At 34.6% G+C, this 23,786-nt stretch overlaps 1 long non-coding RNA gene across 1 annotated transcript; it reads left to right on the forward strand.

Annotated features, from left to right (window-relative positions):
• Positions 1-9,038: 9,038 nt before the first annotated feature.
• Positions 9,039-20,256, forward strand: LOC108373825 (uncharacterized). Its single transcript, XR_001848999.1, has 2 exons — positions 9,039-9,123; positions 19,983-20,256. It is a non-coding gene; the product is annotated as an uncharacterized LOC108373825 (long non-coding RNA).
• Positions 20,257-23,786: the final 3,530 nt, after the last annotated feature.

Genomic DNA, 23,786 nt, shown 5'->3' on the forward strand with positions numbered 1-23,786 from the left:
AATGAATTATAGTTTATTACAAAATCCACACGCAAGCAATCCAATGAAATTTTCAATTCTGTTTGCATGCACTTCAGCATATGTTAGGAAAAGTTTCTGCGGTTAGTACTTTGGTTACTTGTTGCATGCGTATACGGATTTAAAATTTTACGATGAAAAGCGCTTATATGTATTTTATACATAAAAATACATGGGTCATTCTTTGCCAAGCGGGTCACCTCATCTCTAAATTTTTTTTCTTCGAACCACTTGGAAAAATTAGTTTAATATGTTTGCTTTTAAATTCCGTCGCCCGTTTTAAAAACTTCAAGATGGCGGTTTAAATATGGCGTCTAAACTAGCTCCAAATCAGATTTTCCTTTACAACTTTTGTGTCTCTGGAGAACCGTACATAAAAAGAAAAACTAACAAAGGCATTTTATTTTGTCAGGGTCTACCATTCGTCACGGAAAGGTTAAAATAGAATTTACGTAAACGGCGCGCCGCGGCGTGTAGTTACTCAGACGAGTTAGCACTGTTACTCATACGCCATGTACCCTCGTTCGATTTTAACTTTTCCGTGATAAATGGTAGATTTAAAGAATCCGATATTTTAAATTTTTTTTAATCGGATTTCATATTCGTAATCAGCGACATCAAATAGCCCTCACTGTAAAGTTGAAACCTAGTCTAACAGATTTTAATATTTTTTGCCGCCAAATATGATCCATAATTTTTGAATTTTTCCACTTAACTTTTGTAATCAGCGTCCATAAAAAACCCCAGAATAGCGAATCGAATCGATTGTAATATTTTTGGCCGCCATATTGGATCCGCCATTTTCAATTAATAAAATCGCGCCCCAGATTCGTAAGCAGAAATCCTGAAAACCTAAGCAGCCGCACTTGGGTTTTCTTTTTAACCGACTTCCTAAAAAGGAGGAGGTTATCAGTTCATCCGAAAATTTTTTTTTTTATGTGTGGNCGCGCCCCAGATTCGTAAGCAGAAATCCTGAAAACCTAAGCAGCCGCACTTGGGTTTTCTTTTTAACCGACTTCCTAAAAAGGAGGAGGTTATCAGTTCATCCGAAAATTTTTTTTTTTATGTGTGGTACCGCATAACTTTGGACCACGTCAATCGATTTCGATAATTCTTTTTGCATCGGAAAGGTAGTGTCTCAGAGGTGGTCCCATACGAATCTAGTTTAGATCCGATCATTGGATCGTGAAAAAATTAACGGTAATCCAAAATTTTTATATGAGAATTGAAGTCGGTTTTGTGTTTTGCTTAAAAATTACTGGTTTAGTGTTTGGTTCTACAAAGACACAAAAGTTTTAAAGCAAAATCTAATTTACAGTGAGTTTAGACACCTTATTTAAACCGCCATCTTGAATTAAAAAAAACGCCCAGAGGTATTCAAGAATACAATTCAAAGTAAAGGTATCGCATAACTTAAATCAAACCAAAAATGAAGAAATTAGGGGGGACTCGCTTTGCAAAGAATGCTCCTCATATATAAGTATACATATATGTACCATTTAGCCTTTTAATATTTGCAAATATCCATAATTTTACAAAAATTTCGAATATGTATTCGTCTAGTTTTTTTTAACATATTCGTGAAATTAATATTCAGAGCCAAATAAAATACGACATTTATTTAAAAAAATAATAATCTAGCTTCAAGGGCAAAATATAAAAATTGTCAGTTATATAGAACATTTGAAATATTCACTGTAACATTTAAAACATGTTTTTCGTTTGCTAAAATTTTCCAATAATTTTTAGAAACTTCAAGACTTTAAGCCGCAGTTTTAGGTCAGCCGTGCTGAATTTTGAGGACAAGTTGAAAAAAAGCCCTCTTTCCATTTTTTAATAACCTAAATTTTCGGTCGCAATCTTGAATCGCTTTACATGAAATGTTTCATAATTTTTTTCTAATTTGCCTATATATGTTTGAATGTATTCCTTTTCAGCATTCTCGGCGTGGACTCATTTTAATAACAATGCATTCTATTTTTTAAAGTTAAAAATTCAGACAATGGACTTAATGCATAAAAAAGGAGCGTAAATATTTAATCTGAGCTGAAGCTTATTTTCTTTGCATGAGGCAAATTGTCTCAGCTTTGAAGTTTTCAGCCATCGTAAAACAAAGTTGAAAGTTGCTAAGCTTTTTCATATGCATGTATACATAAGAAGATATGAAATACCCACACTTGTGTGACCACGAAATGAACCAATGCGTTTACCGCAGAAGTAATTGCTAAATTTTATTCAAAAGATTTGATGTAAAATTTATTTTTATTTGAGTATTTTAATATCTAAAATCAAAAACTGCTTGGCTTTCATCTCCAAAACGCTTTTGAAAAGGCTTGCTGTATGAAGACTTTCATATAGCTACAGCAATTTGAAAGCTTCACTCAGCTCGGAACGGCTTCGCTCGGTGCGGCCACGCCCTATGTGTGAACGTACCCTAAAAGTATTAAGCTGGCTGATAAATGCCTCATATAGACAGGTTACCAGCGTTGGCACTTTGCTACGATTAAAGTAAATTTGCTAGGATTTCTGAAAAAATTTTAAAATTTGCTACCCAACTACGCTTGAAAAATACCCAAGAGCATACAATCAAAAACAAGAACTATTTCTTTATAAGATTTTTTTGCGAAAATAGTTATTTAAGATACGGCGATACTTAAGGTGTACGGCAAATTTTTTTTTGCAAGTATGGTGGCGAGGTCTAATGTATGCACATACACCCGCCTGCAATAGGGACAATGCTTTTCACTTATTTTTCTTGGTTATTTTTTTCTATTGAATTTCCATTATTTTTAATTTAAAATAAAGTTCATATAAATGAAAGTTGCAAACTTTGTAGAAAAAAAAAAAAATTCTTCAAAATTTCAAACTTTTTTCGCAGATTTTTTTTAGGTTAACAATTTTGCAGGCCCTTCAATTTTAGAATAATAAACTGCTAGTTTGAAATAGTTACCAATTTCAGTTGATTTTTGACAATTTTTTAACTCTTGCTCTTCGCAATTTTTTCTATATAAAAAAATGCGTTATATGGAACAAATTTTGTAAGAGCGTTAGAAAAAAAATTTCAAAAAACGACGGTAATTTTTAATTTTAAACTTGCCCCTTATTATTCTAAAATTTAATGGGCTACAAAAGCGCATACTAAAAAATTTCTAAATATTTTGAGAAAAAGGTTTGAAATTTTGATTGGAATTTGTGTTTATGTGAACAATAAATAAAAAAATGGAAATTAAATAAAAGCAAAATAACCCAGAATAAAGGAAAAAAGGCAATGACCCTGTTCAAGTGCATGGGGGTGTATCTACACTCAGAAAAAAGTCAGCTAAATATATTTCTCTCAACACCTAATTTGGTAACTGTAACCAAATAATGTAACTATAACCAAATCATTTGTTGAGAAAAAAACATATTTAGTTGACGTAACTAAACTCTTTTCTCAGTGTATGTATTAAATTTTACTTATGTCGTATAAAGTTCAAAAACGTTGGATGTCGCCCTCAACATTTGAAAATCATTGAGTAATAGAATAGATGAGTTTTTAGCTACTTAGCGCATATTTGTATGTATATGTGTGTGTAATCCATTTATAACTAAATGCAGCTACTTAAATATTTACTAAGAACTTTCGTCAACTGTAGGATTGTTTTCAACTTTTGTTTGCCAAACAGGTGTGCATTTTGTGTTCACTTATTTTTTTTTCCATTTGTTGAAGTACAAATGCGGTTATTTTCAAAAGGCTCAGTTACCCTTATTTGACAAGTTAAAAGAGATGTATAACAAATTGAATTTGTGTATTTAGTATATTAAATGAAAATTTGAGTTATTCTTTCAAGTTGTTTTCATGTGCTTACCATCTTTATAATAGTGTTAGTAATTATTACCTCATCATTATTAGTACTGTCTTTTAGCGAGGCAAAATGTTTTCGATAAAAAACTTATACATGTATATCTATGTACTCAAGAGAGAGAGTATTCATTTAACAAACCTGAAAACCTCAGTTCCAATCGCAGTTGGTGCAAAACTTAATTTTTATCAACAGTATTTGTCAAGTGTGTATGATTGTCACTAGACGAAGTATTCAGTAAACAAATGCCGAAGGTATTACAGAAGCAAAAATTTGATGCATCCCCATTCCTTTGACAAAAGTTCGACAAACTTTACTGTTGAACAGAAAAACTGTGACAGAAATATAATTTCTTGGGATGTAAAAGAATGAAATCACATTTTAATACAAACAAATCTAATCACCTATTCGCAGTTGTTGTTATTTAACGGCACAAAACATCGTACTTAACATGCCTATATTGTCGATTTTATATTTGTATGCATGTACATAAATATGTATGTAAGTATGTATATCGATATGCATTATAATCACTTTACATTGGCTACTTGATTAAGTTCCGGTAGTCTTGGTACATTTGCACAGGAACGTCATCTGTTGATGCCAAACACAGTCGGCTAGAAAGTTTTGTGTGGTCTCTGAGGATATGCCGCAACCACTTGAAACCCATTTCCTTTATGCGCTGAGGCAATCTCTATGCATGCCGATATATGAAGCTACAAATTTATGAAATTGATTGGCACTGGTTTGAAATTCTATGTCATAAACGCATACAGCTTGTGGCATTTACAGATAGATGTTCCACATGGCGTTCATGCATAAATATGTATGTTTTTAGTAAGATGTGGTGAGCCAATCGGTTTGCTTGGTTGCGTGGTTTCATCATGCACATACATAAATAATATCTGAATGCAGCGCATATACTATCTTTAAGAAAAGTAGTTCAAGTCCATATTGAGAGTTTCTGGATTCTCTAGAAATCAGAATACAATTTTCATAAGAATTGGTGTTCAAGGTGAAGCTAGTTTGTAAATTTCTAAGGAAAACTGAGATATTTTCAATATGTAAAAAACGCTGGAAGGATACGAGTATATATGTATGTAGAGGTCATACAGGCTTCTACTTCGTATTAAATACCAAAACCCTATGAGCTGAAACCAAAGAACTTCCGCAACTGCTTTTTTCCATTGCGAATTTGCGCCTGCGGTTCATCCTAAGTATATTTACATATGTCCTTCAGCATTTCGTACTACCATTGTGTTTGTTAGCGCCGCTAATTTCGGTCTTCGCTACCCATAGCCCTCGCGAAGAGAGTGTGTATAATAGTACTTTCGAAAACTTCCAAAACCTTCTCACCTTTGTTCGTCATCGACAACGTTTCTATGCCTTATAAAAGCACAATCAAGGTTGGGGGCTTGTATAGGATAATATTTGTTCGTCGAGAAACTGCTCTTCCTTTTCAATTGCTTACCGAGCCCAAAGGACGCGCCTGTTGTCAATAGGTATCGTTGGCTTTTTTTGACATTACTTCTGACGTGTGTGACAATCCGACTGTTTGTTAGATACTCGAATTTTGCCTTATTTTACCACTTCAGATTGAAGAAGTGTTTGGAAGGTGTGTCTAAGCCACGTTTTTTCTCAAACGGCAAACAAAGGATCTTTCCAATTTAGGCAGAACTAAAATGTGTGCTCAAAGTCACTTTTAAATATTACCTTTGTAGTTCTGCAGATAACGAAATGCGACCCTTTGCGACTCTGGCTAATTGTGGACTTGCCAGATCCAAAAAGTTGGTTAATTATAGGCTTCAATCTTTGCTTAGAAGCACAAACACTGGGATCTCTATTCTTATGGATTGGCAAAATGCAAATAGATTACAATCTGTTGGCGTACGTAATAGCTCATTTCCACTAAAAGCGTAACTGCTGTTAAGAGTTTGTGTGGGCTCCGGGCGATTCCGAAGCGTTAAGAAATATTCTCACCATATCTTATTCATACTCTGAAACCAGCCCCTGAGTTGAAATCATTTAATTCTTCGAGCCGCATTTGTACTAAATTTGTAGTGCTAAATTTGGTTTATCCTTTGTTGATCGGGGAAAACACAAGTGGCTATATCTGTGTCTCTATACTGGCACCAAATTGTACTGACGTGCCGCCAAGAAGGCGATCAGCTTCTATTCGCTGTCGGAGGTACTCTTGGGAAGGTCGAATTTTCTTAATTAATTAACTATTAATGTTTTTCGCTTTTGCATAAAGAAAGAGTTTTTAATCGGCATCGCAATTTGTTGTTTCACTCTCTCATAGACTTCGGATGAAATTATTTACCTGCTGAGGCAATGTAAATTTTATATGAGGTGTTGAGCGGATAAATAAATAATAATACAATAATAAATAAATTTCCGTAAATCAGTGGCGGACTAAGTACTGCTTAATGTGTACACTTGTGGTCAGCTGATTAAGTTAAGTGACATTTTGATCAGTTTTGGTTATTTTTACGTTTTTCTATTATGTTTATAATTTTATATATTTGAGCTTCTTTTTGATTTCATCTTTTAAATTTAAACATAATTAAGCTTAATAATGCGTACCTAAAAATATTTAAGTTATTTGAACCACTTTTTTAATCTATATTCCTTTTCAATCTTTTCTTTTCCAGAATGTTGGGGGGTGTTGCCGGTCGTCACATGTCGAATCGACGCAGAGGTTCATCGCCAATGGTGCGCATAAGTGGCGGCATGTTGGCATCAAGCTTGGAGGACAGCGGGGGCGGCGGCCCCGGTAGCATTGGCATGTATAATACGCAATATGTGCCAAAAATACCACCGAGGCGCAGACGCGCCGTTACAACTAGTGACCACAAAAGCTGTGCACTTATACAAACGAGACTGAAATTAGGAGATATCATGTAAGTACTAAATCGCTATACGAAACTTAAGAGTTTTAAATTTTATTGAAATATTTAGACACATATAGATATGTGATTTACGGAACCTTTTAAATATTTTAGGAGTATGTATGTACATTTAATTACACTATGCACTAAATTTCAAAAAGTGGGCGGTGATGGGAATCGGAGCAACAGCATTTGATTAAGCTGGCCAAATAATGAAAAAGTACTAAAGGATTTGAAAAAGTTCGTTACCATTTATTTTTTATCTCAATTGGAAGTTGACGAAATATGCTCCCAATGAGAACGTATAATAATTTTAAAAGACACATTTTCCAAAGTTAACGGAGCGAGAATGGGAGGGGATATACATACATGTATGTATGTAGGTATGAAATTTGTGAGCGAAATCAAAAAAAACCTTAAATTCACAACTTTAAATAGGATAAAATGGAAATGAGAACCATCTTTTACAAATGCTTTGATATTTATTCATATTTTGACCTCTTTTAATGAATGCAATTGGTGTCATTCCCATCACTTTTTAGGTGTTGCACTGTGTTATTATATCCACACATATTCCATAATATCAAATCTTTGTTCAGTGTATGATTAGATCTTCAACAAAAATGCATGTCATCAGGTTAAATTGCTTGCAAAAATAATTTCTAAGGATATCACCTTACCATGGAATCGGAAAGCGGATAAAACATCAGCTTTTAATAAGAAATTTTTTCCATTTTCGGATGTTCCCAGATATTTTGCTGGCTGGGTGTATTTTTTTACACGTATGAATATGTGCACGCTTAAAGTATAAAAGAAACAACACAGTCGGAAAAATTAAAAATAAGGGGCATTCTTAGAGCCCTTATTTCAGATTTTTTGTGGCAATAGACCTTGCGTCAAAACGTCGTACAGTTCGATTTTGAGTCAATTAGCTTCAGTAGTTACTGATTTATGGCAGTTCTAGAGTTTCTGTAAATCACCGTTATATGGGAGGTGGGCGTGGTTATTGCCCGATTTCGGAGATTTTCAAAGATTTCTTAGCTAGACCCGGATGATTGGAGAAAAGCTACTGAGATGCAGAATTTCATCATAAGTGGGCGGGGTCACGCCCATTTTCCAAAAATTTTGTCGTTCTGAGCATTTATGTATACATTTGTCTATATCTATCTCGATTTGTTTTGGCTGTTACAAACAACAGTTATGTGCACAAAGTTATAATAACCATAGGCACAACTGCGCTGGGGTATAAAAACATTCGTTACTGAACATTGATTTGTTTGGCTGGGTTGAATTGTTAACAATATTGCAGCGACATCTAACTCATTATTTTCTAACTGCTATTTATTATAACGAAGACGGAATACTTATACCAAAGGGCCTGTCAGCGCCATCTTTGGTGGAAAACCATCAGCTGTGTGCGGTAATTTATGATGAAAACAACATTTGACTGGAAACTAAATACCTATGCAGACTGGAAGTGTTCCAGTGGGCGAGAATGATAAACAGTTATTCGTGCAATGTAAAGGAGACAAGGTATAACCAAATAGCACACGCTGCTTAGAAAATGTACAAAATTGTATAGAAGTGAGGTGCGGGGAGAGTGCTGGCATAACGGTGGTGTTTCTCAAAGTCTTTACGTCACTAAAGTGTGTGCAACAAATTCATTTAAAACTAATTGTAATCACCTGAATAGGGGTGGAAACTCATTTGTTTAACGCGTCAATTAGCAGCAATGACGTTAACCTGACGCCCCACATACCGATGCACAGTCACCCCAACAGTGTAACGTCATTCACATTCGTGCCAACACACACACACACACACCCCCTTAACCACACAAAACGTCAAAACTGACATTAGTGCTATTTATTGCTGGCAATGCCGCCAAACGAATCCTGCGCACAGACGGTTGACAAACACTTCCTAGCCATTTGTAACGGTAAAGTGTTGTGGGCGACAGGGATGACTCGTTATCGGCACCGCCATACGTAACAGAGACGAACGGTGCAACATTACGTAGCGGCGCTCATACATTGTGTACGTTTTAGCTAGTTGACCACCCGCTTGACAGCCGTTTTGTATGCCATATGTTCGTTTCTTTCTACTTGGGGGCCTTCCAGGTCGCTCACGCGCGCGCCACACACAAACACGCCAACACACAGCGAGTGGCCTGGCTGACGCACACATGCACACGCCAGCCAAGGCACACGCACATACCGACACATGCATGCCAAACGCAAAGCAGCAATGTAGCTGTAGCTAGCTGCCTGTAATACATTGTGAGCAAGTTGAAGTGTAAGGTTCGTTGAATTTTCCCCCGAATGGTTAGACAAAATCGTTGGTAGCTCCAGGAAAATTCTCAAGAAAATTGGGTAAAATTTGATTAAAAGTGAAAAAATTATGCAGCTGCAGCTGCAGAAAGTGCAATTACAACTTTGTGTAATGAATTGAGGAAGTGAAAATTGAATGAAGTGCGGAAAAGATTGAATTGAAATTGAGCGATTGAGCCTGGCGAAAAATTTTCTATGCCATATACGGAAAATTCAATATACATGTAGAAGTGTTAGTGGGCAAACGGGTGGGGGTGGGTGGGTGGGTGTTTTGTTGGCTTGCTAGCTAGTTGGCTGGCTGGATGGCTGGTTGGTTGGTTGGTTGACTGGTTGGCGCTGTGCGACCGGAGTGAAAAGTGGCAGCCAGTGCACGAGCAGCCAGAGCAAAGCCAAAGTAGTAGAAGTAGTAGAGGCAGCTGCCAAGTGTGTGTGCGCAAGAGGGTGTACGAGACGTTAACGACGGCGGAGGAGTATCCTTATACCTACATGAAAAATATTGAAAATGTGGAGCAAGTGTGAAAATTTTAATTCTATTTACGCATAATGAAAATGCTGCTAGAAAACAGTGAGAAATATGTTAGAAATGCAAGTTAAGAATATCCTGCATGGATTTATGTATATGGGACAATCAGTTTTCGAGAGAAGAAAAATTAAAAACTTTTGGAAAAAGTGAAGTGAAAAGATGGTGTCGAAATTATGTCAATGTGTTTGTGTGTGTGTGTGTGTGGTGTGTGTGCTGCAAATTGTGTGGCAGGTGCAGCTGCTGAAAAAATATTTAATTCATTACAAAGCTGAAAACGAAATTGAAAAATCCTAGGCGAATGTATATGTGTGCATATGCATAGCACTTAGTACATACATACATACATTTGAGAAACCAAAAAAAAAATTCAAAAAAGTGGAAGAAGTTGGAAAAATTTAATCGAAACGATTATATCCAGCAAATAAGAACAAAAGAGGCGAATGCTATTTCGCACAAAGTAAAATCAGTTGAAAAAGTCTTAAAGTGCTCGTGTAAAAATTTTGCGCTTGCAAAAAAATATTCGCATACACAATTGCATAAAAGTAATAAAAACAGTTGAGTGCAGAAAAAAAAGCCCGAATTTCCAGTGACGCCTTTCAAATCTCCTTGCGCGGCGCATTGCATTCCATAAATAAATAAAACTAAATATTCCATTAAAAATAAATACCGCCATAGAGCGCCTAAAATTAGATCACGCTTTTGAGTTTTTAAAGCCTCGTGTGCAATTAATTATACAGCGTCTAACCGACGAAGCGCTACGAGTCGTTCTTCTCGTCGCCCGGCCCCCTTTTCTTTAAATTCCTCTTGCTGGTACTTTTCAGCGCCAGCAGCCCCTCGAGTACTCTGTGTAACTCCACAACTACTTCGCTTTGTAACGTAACGAACAAGCAACGACCCAGTCAAAGCGTCGCCGTTGCTGTCATTTCGTACATTTGTCGTTGTCGTCATCGTCATCGTCATTGCTAACTTTGCCAACGTCGCTGCTTCCGCAGCCCCAACTTAGCCAGCGCAGTCGTGTTTCCGTTGGCTGTCGCGAGCTGCGTGCTGGAACTCGGTCAAATCCCGTCAACGGGGTTTCACAAAGTTCAGTATTTTGCTCAATGGATATTTGTATTAGTGTGCGTGTGTGTGTGTGTGTGAGCGCTCCAGTAAAGTGCGTGTGCCCTTAAAATATTTATTTGTAAGTTTTCCATTATTGTTTCATTGTTTTTGTTGTAACATTCCTTTGTGGTTGTCTCATTGCTTTCCTAACACATTGGAATCACTGGCGCCGCCGCCGTCGCTGCCTCTGTACGCCTTACGATTACTGGTCCCCCCCGGCGTTCGTAGAGGCCTGCAGTTTTAACCAACACATTCGAAAATAAGTTTGCTTAACGCCACGTTCACCACGTGGTGAATTTGACCCATTTTTAGCATTTCAGGCACCATATGAAATAACAACAAGAATGCCTTTGTGAAAACCCAGAGACTTTCGTTCAATATTCCAATACGGTTGCTCTCTCACTTAATTTCCTTCTTTTTTAGTGAATTTTGTTTTGTTTTCCATTTCATAGTCATGCGTTGCCATTAATCTTGTTGTTCTTGTTTTTCACGATTTGCTGTTACTGTTGGCAGTGGTCATAACTTGACAGGTCGTTGTAACCCCACAGCTGATCGAAATAATTTGTATGCCTTTGTGTACAGACGCACACACACACGATTAAATTGAAACTACTATGGACATGAAAGTACTTACAAACATACACATATGCCTAAACGTAAATATGTGTATAGTTATTTTGGGACTATAGTATAATCTTCTATATATATGTATAATACGCGAAGGGATTTTTTGTCCAGGTCCTCAGATCAGCACCGTTTGTTCGATTTGCAAAAATGAGGTGCCTGATGTAAGGGCCTGTCCTGTAGATGTGCAATGAGGTTTTACTTTTTCGAAACGAGTTGCCATCGGATAAAAAATTTAATTTGAACTTTTTAAGAACCAATGCCATTAGATCCGCACCGCAAATTATACGTCTAATTAAAGGACTTGGCCTATGCAAGAAGGTTTTACTTGTTCAGAAAGGGTTGCCAGCTTAAACGAAAACTAATTCAAGTTATTTAAAATGGTAAATCAAATATTCCTGTATGGGAATCAAAAGAAATGTTTAAAAAGTTTTTTTTCTAAATTAAATGTTTGAGGGTTGCCATCTGTATAAAAAATTTATCTCAATTTGAATTAAAGCAAGTGAAATGCGTAGCACTCAATTGGTGCCCGAAGAAAGCGGTTTAAAGAGGTAGTAGTCGAAAATATTTTTGACAGGGTTGCCACCTCTTTTAAGAGTCGAATTTAGTTAACTTTTACACAAGTTATGTGTAATATTAAAATACGGGTGTCAAACAAACGAACATAGAAATTGTTGAGGTGTTTGAAGAGGGTTTCAACCTATTGAAAATGTTAGATTAAAATTATTTATTAAGTTAAATAAATTATTAAAACTTGGGTATCAAATGAAATGGGTTTGAAAAAGATTTATTCCTAAACTGTGCTGAGAATAGTTGCCACGTGTTTAAGAGGATCAATTTCAACTTAATTCATCAGTTAATTGCAATATGATTCACAATGCAACACAAAATAGATTTAAGTTTGAAAAACCACCCGTATGAAAAGTCAAACTTATTTACTTGATATACAAGTTATTTAAATTAGGTTTTAGAACATGTTTGCAACTGTAAGAGCTTTAAGAAAACTTTAGTTTAAAATTAATTTTGCCATCTATTCGAAGGGTAATATCTATAAACAGCATTTTTTGTGAAGCTCACCAGATCTGCAACGTTACTTCGGAGATGTAAAATGAGATGTCTAACTAAAGCACTAGGCCAGTAGATATGTAATAAGATTTTAGTTTTTTAAGTTAGAATTTTTTTAGCGGTGCAGGGTGATTTGAAATTTATTTAAATGAAATATCGACACCATGCGGGAGCTCCCTTCACTCAGAAACATTTGAAATATTTTGTTAGCTTTCTAAATAAGGTTGCCACCTGTTTATAAATTTAAATTCAATGTTGGCATTTTAACGCCATGAGGGTTCACTAGTACATGATAAAAACATAGCAAGGTAAAACCATTGAGAGGCAGTCTGACGTTTGCCAGCAATAAAATTTAAAAATTAAAAACTCAAACTCACACCCACATTTTCAATCTCAAACCACAACAATTGTGAACAATTTCCTTTTTTTTTATTTTCAACTTTATATGTATGATTTTAAAATGCTTGCACACGTCAGACAAAAAAATCATGGCCGACAAATTGAGAGAATGAACTTACCTTGTAATGTTTTTATTGTGTTATAGTATATTAAAAAGTCATGAAAGTACACTTATAATTTTTTAAATGTGTGATATAATTCATTTGTGAATTTTAATTCAGTTTAATTAAATTTTTATATTATATCATTAGTTCATAAAAGCTTGGAGTGGAAAATGCTTTTCTCGTAATGCCCTTCTGTTTAGAGTGAAGTTTCTCGATCTTGATGTCATAAGTACAGTGGTCGAAAAAATTATAGCTGCACCACATTTTGACAAGTTTATTATTTGTGTTATTTTATTATTAAAAAATTTTGTCCAATTTTTAATAAAACAGGTTTAATTCCAAGTTTCAAAATTTGTGCAATATTAAAATAAAAATTCCAAAAAATTTAGTCAAAATTTCGAGATTTTTTAATTTAATTTCTAGAAAGAGTCAGAGTATGCGGTTTGGTAAGCTAATAGGAATATACTAGTGAGCCCGCATGGCGCCAAAACGCCAACATCTGATTAAATTTTTAAAGCAGGTGAAACTCTATTCAAAAACCTCTAAAAATATTCCTAATGATTAATCCAAACCAGTTTCATTTCGTAAAATTTCAAATCGCTTTGTAACTTTGAAAAATAAAACCTGTGCACATCTATGTTGAATCCCAGTTCTTTAATTTGACTTCTCATTTTGGAAATTCGAAATAACGTTGCAGATGTGATGACCTTCAAAAAAAAAATAAAATAGATGGCAACCCTAATTAAAGATATTATCAGCCTATAATTTTCTTAAAACGCTTTCGTTTGACACTAATATTTCGATAATTCATTTATGTATCATTCGTATAAGTAAAACAAATTCGACTTTTCAAACAGGTGCCAACCCCTTTAAAAGTATTTTCAAACTAATATCTTTCGCCTGGCATTGTTATACATATTTCAATTAACTGATGAATTAAGTTGAATTAAATTTTTTTACGCACGTGGCAACTCTCCTAAATACAGTTTAGAAATAAATTAGTTTCAAACCCATTCCGATTCATATCCATCTTTTGACAATCCATTTAACTTACTAAATAATTTGAGCTTAATTTTTTCAACAAACAAAAAACCAAATGTTCAGTTTAAAGATTTCTTAACACTCGTTCTTTTGACAACTATATTTTAAAATTTCATGTAACTTATGTATAATTAAACGAACTACCACTTTCAAAACAGGTGGCAACCCTCTCAAAATTATTTTCGAACTAAAATTTGCTTAAATATTTTTCATCTCACATTGTTATAAGTATTTCAAGTAACTGATGAATTAAGTGGAAATTCATTTTTTAAACACGTGGCAACCCGCCTAAATATAGTTCTAAATTAAAAGATTTTAAACATATTTCCATTGATAACCATCGGTTAGTAATTCATTTAGCTTATTAAATAATTTTAGTTTAGCCCTTTAAACTGGGCAACCCTCATACACATCAAAAATATTCTAAATTGTCAAAATATATATTTCTTGAAGCTCTTTCATTTGACATTCATCGTTAGTATTTCAATAACATGGGTATAGAATAGTTCAATTAAACTTCTCAATTAGGTGGCAACCCTATTCAAACTATTTCCAAACTACTACCTTCTTAAACCTCTTTTGTATGGCACCCATATTGCGACACCTTGTTCATTTACCATATTCTTTTAATTAAAATTTAACTACATTTTCTTAAACATGTGGCAACCCTCCTATACGTAGTTAAGTTATAAATCCTTTTCAAAACCATTTCGACTGTGACCCATATTTAATAATTGATTTAACTTATTAATTAATATGAGCTTAATTTCCTAACAGGTGGCAACTTTTTCGAAAAAGTAAAACCTTCTTGAACATCCACACCCTAAGCCCTTTAATTTGATACCACACTTTTGAAAATCGAACGGACGGTGCGGATCTAAGGGCAAATTTTTTGGGGAATTATTTCCTTGCTCGTATATAATACATAGACGATGGTTCCAAATGCAGAAGTTCACGTAAGTGAGAAAAACTTCCCAATGTAGAGTGTAGTCGACTACCGAATGGCTTATAGGATAATTACTTTTACCTAACGAAATATCGCGTACAAAAGTACATAGAGCTTATGGATTCCCGAGGAGTAATAATATGCGAAGAATTCAGAAAACATCAGTGAAAAGAATCGAAAGTCCCGAAAATCACGAGCATTTCATTATTTTGTTAATCTTCGAAATAAATTGGCAAAAATTTGCCTTTACTGCTTGAAATAAAAAGCGGCTATCAGACAGTACCCACTATCTACTAATTTATATTGGGGACTGAAGAACTCCCATTAGCAGAGGGGAATTTGTCCATTTTATCTATACTGATCGTTCAAGTATGTAGCAAGGCACCGGAGTAGATCTCTACTCGGGCGATTTCCAGTCCAGATTAAGCAGTGCTTTCGTCTGCCGAACTACTCAAGTGGAATTTACTACCAAAAATAGTTTAACAATTTTTTAACGGAAGCTTATAATATTTAGAAGAGATCTGTCAAACCCGTTTTTAGTTGGTTTTATTTAGCTTACCTTTTGATTTTTTAGGACACATTTAATAATGGAATTAACCAAGTCAAGATTTCGTATCGTGTCGAAGACTGTATGGTGTTAGGGTGCCGAAAAATTATATGTCGATAGCGGTACACTGCCCAAGTTAGCGTAGAAGATTAAAGCACGCCGAGGACTAGTACAAGAGCCTTGCTCCTCAATAATAAAATTAAATTGGTNTTTTAACGGAAGCTTATAATATTTAGAAGAGATCTGTCAAACCCGTTTTTAGTTGGTTTTATTTAGCTTACCTTTTGATTTTTTAGGACACATTTAATAATGGAATTAACCAAGTCAAGATTTCGTATCGTGTCGAAGACTGTATAGTGTTAGGGTGCCGAAAAATTATATCTCGAAAGCGGTACACTGCCCAAGTTAACGTAGAAGATTAAAGCACGCCGAGGACTAGTACAAGAGCCTTGCTCCTCAATAATAAAATTAAATTGGTAAAAAAAAATTCAACTAAACGGTTTTATTAAAAATAAGGCTTTGAACTTTAACATATATATTTTTTTTGCTGACGGTGCTAGGTATTTTCTTTCAAATCCGGTTGGACAGGTTTGGTAATGATGAAAGTTAGAGTATCAATTGACCCATAGTACACCCATTTTAAGACTCACGATTTTACATACTTCTAGCTGTCCTTAGAACAATTAAACAGTAGTCCTGAAAAATTAGTTTCAAATGAATTAAAAAGACATCAGCAGTATTTCGGAATTAAAATTGTCTTGTTTATTGTCTTTAAATGTGTTCTAATTACAATTTAGAAATTTAGAAATTTACGTTTTATAGGACTTTAGTGCTGCGGAAAGGATCCTCCGAAGCGGGTACAAAAATTAAATTAATAAAAACCAATCTTCCAATTGCCGCCGAAAGTCTGTTCCAATTTCGTCGCGAAAGAAAAATAGTTGTTGGTGTGGCGGAAAATTGGAAGGTTGCACTTACGTGCTGACATTAATTTGTTCTAATAAGTGGGAATACGGCCTCCCAGCGGTAAATTTATAAATTTAGACCACTTGCCTAAACACACTGCAAGACTTTTTTTTTTGATTTAGTCCAGTGTACATACATACACACATATATTATGTAACAGCTTGTTTGCATAAAGCTACATATTTCAAGTATTCGAATTTCTTGGTTGAAACTTTTGCGGACTACTGGAGGATCAGGAGCAAAGTCCCATCTGATTTTAAGCATTTCGGGTAATTAACATAACTTGCCCGTGGAAGTTATTTCAGAATTCATTTCCACGCAGATCAGACATAACTTCCAAGGATGTTAATTCGTGACATAACATCCGGAAGATCTCCAAGAAAATCTTATGGAGGTTGTATCATGACTTAACTTTCACAAAAAAAATCTATCCCCAGAGAAAATAAAAATAGCAAAAAATAATGTTATCAAATCACTGTTATTATTTGGAAACAAAAATCATTTAGGAGTTCAAGCCAACATTAATAACACGGTGCTATAAAAAGAAACTTCCAAATTCTGGCAAAAGTGTAGTCTACTTTATTGCGTTAACGATTTAAAGCACACCCTTTCATGTATGCTCAGTTCCAAATTTATTTTCCTGGACACGTGACGAGCATTTAATTACAATAGACTGTTCGGATTTTTTTTTATCAATGCCAGTTTTTCTAAATTCAGAAGAAAGGCGAATTTTTTTTTAGATCAACGGAAACTCCTAGGTGCACTGTGTTATACTGAAAGATCTTATAGGCCATGTTGCATACGCAACAGTTTTCCAAAACTGTAAAGCAAAATCATCGATATTTTTAGCAAAATTTGTTGATTTTTTATAAATGTTGCATAAAGTTTAAAACTTTGATATATATTATTTTGGTTAAAGAATGAACATAAAAAAATAACAACAAAATGTTAGCTCAAAACCCATTTTGAATATAAAAAAAAAATCACCAAGTGAACGATGGTTTGAGTTGTTGTATTTGTCTATAATAACTTCAGTAGGAGGTCTATTGAATGATGAGGTTTTGTGGTTGCCTTTAGTTTTATCTTCGCGTTTGGTTAAAGAAAACTCAGAAGATCTTATTATTATGTCTCAAACACCTTATACATAGTTGAACAAAAAATTCCTTACTATATGTAAATAATAATTTTTTTATTGTAATAAGTAGTTAAAAATAAATCGAACAAAACCTATTGTTTTTATGTAATACCTAAACAAATTTATTGGTGGATTTTCTTCAGATTTGAAAGGCCTTTTTCAAGTTGGTGGTAAGTCGTTTTCTCAGTAGCAACATTGACCAATATTTTTCACACAATAAATACTATCTTAGACAGTGCGGTTTCGTACGATTCTCCGGATCCGGAAACGAACGGGAAGCGACTACAATTTTCGTTCATTTACGTATCCAAAAAAGTTCAAAAAATAGTGGGGATTTCGTGTCCGGAAATGAACAGAAAACGACTACAATTTTCATTCATTTTCGTATCCGGATAACGTTCGAATGATGGCGATGATGCTATTTGAAAGCAATAACTGTGGCTGAAGGTGAGAGTTTCGAATGACGTTAGGCAATTCCTTAATTTTTTATTTTTTTTGCAAACCATGAAAAAGCATTTGTGAAGTGCAGAGGGAAAGCATACTGAAGGAAAATAGAAGACAATTTTCATAAAAACAGCCAAAAACGTAGGCTTTTTAAAACAATTTTCGTATCGTCAAAGTATACAAAAACGGAATCGGTAAGCGGAAAAAATCCGTATTTCGTCCACTTTTTTTCTTTCTCGATCCATTTTCAGATTTTTACTGGCTGGTTAATTTCTGCTATTTTTTTCAAAAGACAAGATACATTGGAATCATAATAAAACAAAAAAAATATATATATAAAATTTTGGCTAATTTTTTTTGACCGTTAAGGCTCGATATGTATGTAAGTAATTAAATAAATAAATAGCTTTTTTTATGGGTAGCGGGAGCAGAGCTCGGAGCGGAATAATATCCCGGAGCGAAGTAAGAGCGGAGCGATGAAAAAAGAAACCTTTGCTCCGAAGCCTTGATCTTAGCAGACATATAATTATTATACCAAGAAGCTGTTGCCCTTAACAAGCTATTGAGTTTGACCCAGGTTTATATCACAATATCATGGAGGTCATAAATTTGTATTCTACTTTTACAACACAATATGAAAGTTTGTCTAAAAATATTACAAAAAAACTTTTAAGTTGAAGACTCAAAACATAAAATTTTTAACATTTTCTTAAGTTAGGATCTTGATATTATGTGCTTTGAACTAACATACCTATGCTAGAAATACAGGCAATCACTTAACAAACTAAAATGTTTATTTAGCGAATCCTTGTTGGCAACTTTAAAATTAAAAACGAACTTATTTCCCTTATAAAGTTCTCTAATCATTGACACCTCAATACAATCAATAATAATCTTACATACATATGCATGTATCTCAATGCTTTTCGTCACAGTGAATAGCTAAACATTGCGTGAGCTGGCGAGTGTAAGCCAACACAAATTAATGACGGCGTTGCATAAAATTAAAAATTACGTATACGCAACGTAATACCTTTACATTGTCGTCTAATGGTTTGACAAAAAGCTGTACCTTAGTATTATTTAATTTCTATTTTTTGTGTGCGCGAAAAGTGAAAGAGTTTCTGAGTATGTAAGTATGAGTCAATTCTTATGTTTTTATGTACATATACATATATGTATGTATGTACATTTGTAAGTTTATAAAATTTTAACTCTATGCGCAACCAATGGGGAAAAATAATCAAAATTATACAAACAATTTAAATATAATTAGCCTTAAAAGTCGAATAAATAAGCCTGACAAATAATGAAATGCGTGAACCAGCGCAGTGGCACACGACTGGAAGAGAGAAAAAAGCCAAAGGAACAGAAAAGGAAAACAGGGAAAGAAAACTTAACGAAGCAATGCGCACGTGCTGGCATAAAAAATACAAAGCCATACGCCACACGCACTATCGCCTACGAAGCAAATGTGTGAGCTCGTAAAAAATGCAAATGAACTGTATTGGTAGGAGTGGTGAAGCTGCATGGCAGTACTGGAAGTTTGCGTGGTGAATGTAGCATTTGTGTGTGTATGTGTGCTAAATTAAATGAAACTTGTTCGTTTCGTTTGGGTTAGTGGTTCTCTATGTGTGTACGTGTGCGTGTGTGTGTTTGTTTGTTCGTTTCCATAAAATGGAAGCAAAATATGTGATGACGCTCGCAATGCAGCGATGTTGACGTTGTGCGTGGCAGCGCAACTAAAGACTGGCGTAGCAACTGCGACAGCTACAGCGACGTTAGCGGCGACGCCGGCTGGCAATGATGGGGTGAGGATAGTTAGCTACAGCGATGTCGGTGATTGCTTTCATTGAGGACGAGCGGAAATATATTTCTCTTTGCGAAATTTCAAAGCCAGTCAGTTGACAATGTGCGGACGCGTATGCTGAAAATATTTGTGCATTTTGGGCTGCATGAAAAATGCACTAAATTGTGTTTTCTTCTTATTGTTCTAAATATTTTGCTAGTTAAGGACAGAAAACCATTGTGGCTCCAGCAGCGGAAAATATTCAATACATATGAACAAAGAATGTACTGACAATTGTGTGGAGATTTTTTTTTTGGAAGAAAGAACTCACATTTTTATACAAAATAAAAAGTGTATAAAAGCAACACTAGCATTGCAAAGCAAATAAATATAATTAAGAAAAAAAATAAACAAAACAAATCAAGTTATAAGTAGGCGTAACACGCACACCACTGCCTCTCCCAACAACAACAAACAACAGAAACTAAAAAAAACAATAATAATAAATAACACAAAAAAAAATATATCTATGTGTACTCCTGTGTACGTGTATGTGTGTGTGCGTGTGTTGTTTGTTTGCCAAACGCTAAAGGCGTCGTAACTTTCATCTGTAAAATTCCATTCGAAATCATCATAATCAACTAGCAACACCTGTAAATATTTGACAACAACTAAAAAAAAAATAGATAAACACAAAAACAACTAAAGCAACAGCAACTACAGTCGACTTAAGGCTGACCTAAAACGCAAAATGCTCGTAAAATTAACTCAGAAGAAACCAAAAATCTCTTATCTTCAAAAATAAACCAAAGCAAAGGGGACATACTGAACCGTTAATTTGAAATAAAATATCGTTAAATTAAGTAAAAAAAAAAATCAACTTAGTATCCAGTAAAAAACATAAAAAAACGCAATTGCAATTGAATAAATTTACAACAAAAAAAAACCAGCGACAAAAATAAACAAATAAATTATTGTATAATAAAAAAATTTCTAATTAATCTGTGATTTCTGTGATTTATTATTTTTTCTCGCATTAAATTTGCAAGCAACCAGAAAATTAATAAATTTGCTTACCATTCGATCTCGAAAAAAGTGCTGATTACCAAAATACAAAAAAAAAACCTAAGTAAGTAAGGGCAACAGCCGCTGCAATAGTAAAAGCGAAAATTCGCAACCCAAAGCTATTTGCGTTTGGCTTAAGTGAAAGGCGGAGCGGGCTGTATGCATTGAATATTCAAAAAGTAACCATATTTTATTAACAAAAATAAAATCAACTTATAAATTTAGTGAAGTAATAGCAAATTAAAAAGTAAAAGCAAAAAGTATAACAACTAATCAAAAACAAAAATTTAACCTGATAAAATAATACTTGAAAAAAAAAAAAACCAAATACTACTCTCTTAAGCTGCTGTACATATATTTACATATACTTAGTGAAATAAAATTTCCAAAATACGCCTGTAAATTTCGTAATACTCATCGAACCAAACTACTCATTTTGTCTGCAATAAATTACAGCAATGGCAAGCAGCAAGTAGTTGAGCAACAACATCAATCACACATTAATAACCAAAAACAACCGGAAATATTTATTAGCGTTTAGCAAACGTTTAGCGTCCATCGCATAACTATAACGACCGACTGTACACGCCTACCGCCTACTACGTATTAATATTACACATATTAAAACATATATATTCTACGGTTACGTCTACTCCACTCTAATTGAGCCGTGTTCCGTGTCGTTCCGTTCACGTTCACGTTCTCATCGACGTTTTGTTATTTTAATAATTTTGTATGGCTACAAATTAACTAAGCAAATATATGGACTTACATTCGTAAAAATTGTCGATTCGTTCGCTTTGCTAAAAATACATCACTAGTCACTGGGTAGAATTCTTCTTCTTCGCTGTAATCATCTGCTTCAAATCTTCTTCGTAGTCCAACAAATCGTCTTTCGCTTTTGAATTTTCTTCTTGTTTTCTTCTCCTTCTTCTTCTTCTTCGATCAACGTGTAAAACTGTTCGTGTCATCACTGTCAAATGTCAAATAGTCGATTGCATGCCACGTGGATGACGTGTCAATCCTCAGAAATGAGCGTAGTCGTGCATCAGGTGTAGCACAATTATGGCCCAACGGTCGACTAAAAACTATAAGAAATTGGATACATTGACGGTAGGTGCACGTGACTCTAAATATGTATATATGTATGTACAGTAGGGTGGTCCAAAAAAATAGTTGAAAATGTTAAGCTCTCACCTCCTAGGATGCTTCTTAATTAAAAATAGAATACACATAATAGAAATGGTGTAGAATTCTTGAAAATCAATATTTCTCTATCTTATCTCTTCAGAAAAAGAATACCCAATCTTATATTTTACTATTTTTTATTACAAGCGATTTTTTATCGGACCCTATTTCATCTTTTGGGGTTCTCGGGGGACCTATAAAAAATAGGTAATATTCAGAATTGGTTAAATAAACAATTGGGCATTGTTATTGGAAGTCTCTTAAAGAGAGACAGAGTTTGCCGATCGAAAAATTTTGATTTTCAAGAATTCTATACCATTATGCGAAAAAGTGTGTTTTCCTAAAATAAAATACATGAAAATCTTCATGGGCTTTGAAGCAGTTCTAAACATATTTTTTTTTAAATAAAAAATATGGATATTTTTTTTTCGACTTAGAAAAATTCCAGTAAGAGAGCTTCACATTTTGAAGGTTCTCCCCGCCGAATGTATTTTTGGATCACCCTAATATACAAGCATGCGGTTTAACTTAGTATATATATAAGTGGATATTTATTTATTTAAATTTTCTCATGTCTCAGGAATTATGAATTGTAGGTTAGCAATTTTAAGGGTGGAAGGCCCACATTCATTGTGGCTGAAAGAAGATTTCTATTTAAAGCATTGCATTGGAAAACAGCAGCATAAGAAATTCTATTATAGTTATTGTATTCGGGTGTTAGCTATATTAAAACTGCGGCTCTTTATAGCCCTGAAGTATTTATTATTTAATGGGAGGACCGATAGGTCAAAAAGCATGGGTGACCAGTTAAGTACTGCGCCGAATAAAATTGTCCGCTAAAAAAAAATATGACAAGTACCAAACCAGTTGCCGCCTTTAAAAAATTGAAGCATTTTATTTTTAGAAGTAAAAACAAATGCACATAAAATGGTAAGGAAACAAGAGCTATCTTCAAAAGACCAATCAGGTTTAAATAAATGTATTTTCACGAAATTTCAATTTCTTTGCCATTTTCGCTTAATATATATATTTTTTTTTATTTAACGAAAAAGACGCGCACTACTTCCTTACAGTCACTACCCTTGAGAGTGCATTCCTAGGAAAGTCTGAAACTCCACACATACGCGGGAAGGGAGTGGCAATATTACTTTAGTTTTGCAGAGCAGGTCGGCGGTAGAGCAACAGCTGAGACCTTTAAACAGCTACCACTGCTAGTTAAAGTTTTGCTCAATTTAAGCTTGCCTGACTGAGGGTAGGCCAGAAACTTCTACACCTCGTCGCAAAAAATATATCTCCTCAAGCTTGTCGTCAACTATCTGGCTACTCATTGTAGCCTTGTGCCCAAAAAATCAGAACTGCGAAGTATTTTGATGCGATTAAATGGGTCGTCCGAAATTCTATGTATAATTCGGATTGCACCTTCAATGAGTTCACACCTTTGCTTAAGTTTAATAATAATAATAATAATAAACCGGTGCCTACACTTCTGCTGAGTGTTTGCCGAGGTTCTCCTCCGATTTGTGGCGTACGCCTTGATTTTGTCATACAAAGTGGAGAAACTTCCGAACAGCGGTAGTGCTTTTATGAAGAGGCTTTTTCCATGGCAGAAATATACTTGAAGGTTTGCCATTGCCTGCCGAGGGGCGACCGCTATTAGAAACATCGTTTTCATTGCTTTTGTTTTTGGTGTCGGAAGCTACGCTCGATCCCAGGCGCTGCACTTCTAATCAATTCACCACAGCGGCTGCTTAAGTTTACTGCAGTTAGTGTT

The sequence above is a fragment of the Rhagoletis zephyria genome, unplaced genomic scaffold (genome assembly GCF_001687245.7).
Source record: "Rhagoletis zephyria isolate East Lansing unplaced genomic scaffold, Rhagoletis_zephyria_1.1 Rzeph_scaffold_07061, whole genome shotgun sequence".
NCBI classification, from domain to species: domain Eukaryota; kingdom Metazoa; phylum Arthropoda; class Insecta; order Diptera; family Tephritidae; genus Rhagoletis; species Rhagoletis zephyria.